Genomic DNA, 1,760 nt, shown 5'->3' with positions numbered 1-1,760 from the left:
GCACAGCGATTTGTCGGCGACCGCGGAATTATCATAATAAGCCGCGAGCCGCCCGCAGCGCCATCGACCCGGCGGTAACAAATCAACCGCCGTGATACAAACATCCGCCGGCGGCAGCGCCGCTTCATTCACGAGCTCTGAACATTAATGCCGCACAAGTGATAATGCAGCGCGACTAAACACGTCGGATGCTCTCCACAAGGCTGCCCACGGAATGCGGAAGTAACTAATTCGTTAATGTTCGTAGTAGTACACTATCTGATCAGCAGCATCCGGAAACCTGTTAGTCGATATTAATATGGGGTGCGTCCGCCATTCACCTTTATAACGGCTTCAGCTCTTCTGGAGACGTTTCCAATGAGGTTTCTGAACGTCTATGAAATCAGATGAGGTAGTGATGTTGGGCGCTGGGTTCTGGAGCGAAATCAGCGTTGTAACTCATCCCAAAGGTGTTCAAGTCGGGTCTCTGAGCAGGCCAGTCCATTTCAGGAATGCTATTGTCTACAGGGGGCAACGGCCTTGCCGCAGGCAATACACCGGTTCCCGTCAGATCACCGAAGTTAAGCGCTGTCGGGCGTGGCCGGCACTTGGATGGGTGACCATCCGGGCCGGCATGCGCTGTTGCCATTTTTCGGGGTGTACTCAGCCTCATGATGCCAATTGAGGAGCTACTCAATCGAATAGTCAAAGAAATCGGTCAAAGAAAACCATCATAACCACTGGGAGAGCGGTGTGCTGACCACTCGCCCCTCCTATCCGCATCCTCAGCTGAGGATGACACGGCGGTCGGATGGTCCCGATGGGCCACTTTTGGCCTGAAGACGGAGTGCTTTATTGTCTACAGGCCACTGCCTCACAGACGCTGCCTTATGACATGATACGTTGCCATGTTGGTACAAACAGTCATCGTTCTCGAACTGTTCTTCTACTGTACGGGGCGTACATATGACTAACGTGCTCATATCGTTCAACATTCACCTTTCCTTTACGCACAAAAAAGGGACCACGCTATAACCATGAAAAAACACCCCCTCAACGTAACGCTTCGGCTGAGAGCTCTTGTAATTTCCTCAGTGGAAAGTTATCATCGTTATTCCGTGCTAATAACAAACTATGCCACATTTCACTGTCGTTTTAGCTATTTTCCTCTTCCTTTATCATAAAACGATTGCGTTCTCTCAAAACAACATCCTAGCGCAGTCTATATCGATAAAGTATAAGAGAGAACAGTGCACACTACTCTCGCCCCGTGGCCGAGATCGTCAACAGATAGTAATGCGTTAGTGCAACTAAGGATAGCTTATTTAACTTATCAAGTTATCAACACTGCTTCGTATCGCTAAATAACGAGATCCATTGTTATTATTACCTTGTTGACTCGTTTCGGGTATGACTGATCATCGGAATATCGGAAACAAACTTGATACGAAGTATCTAGTGGTGACTCTACTAATATCGGTAGATTTACCATTAGTATCCAGTTTTTTTCTAATATCCTGATGATGGGACAAGCTCTAAATGCGTCAATTAAGTGTTTATAACAAGCTGATTCTCGTTACTTAGCGACCTGATGCGCTGTTAAGGGCATGGTCAGCTAATGGTATAATGATGTTTGGCCTCCTGTGCAACCTAACGATGCAAGTTACACTAAAGACTACCAACGCCGTACAGACGATTAACTTTATTGTATTAGGTGACGAATATTCGTTCCCGTGAAGAAAATGCGAGGTTGAAATTTTGTAACTGTCATATAGACTCAT

At 46.8% G+C, this 1,760-nt stretch overlaps 1 pseudogene; it reads left to right on the top strand.

The window, feature by feature from the left end:
• The first annotated feature begins 509 nt into the window (after positions 1–509).
• On the top strand, positions 510–627 carry LOC126424452 (5S ribosomal RNA; annotated as a pseudogene).
• Positions 628–1,760: the final 1,133 nt, after the last annotated feature.

This window comes from Schistocerca serialis, chromosome 1 (assembly GCF_023864345.2).
Source record: "Schistocerca serialis cubense isolate TAMUIC-IGC-003099 chromosome 1, iqSchSeri2.2, whole genome shotgun sequence".
In the NCBI taxonomy this organism is placed as follows: Eukaryota; Metazoa; Arthropoda; class Insecta; order Orthoptera; family Acrididae; genus Schistocerca; species Schistocerca serialis.
The sequence above is the reverse complement of the archived record's forward strand: the minus strand, read 5'-3'. Positions and strand labels throughout refer to the sequence as shown.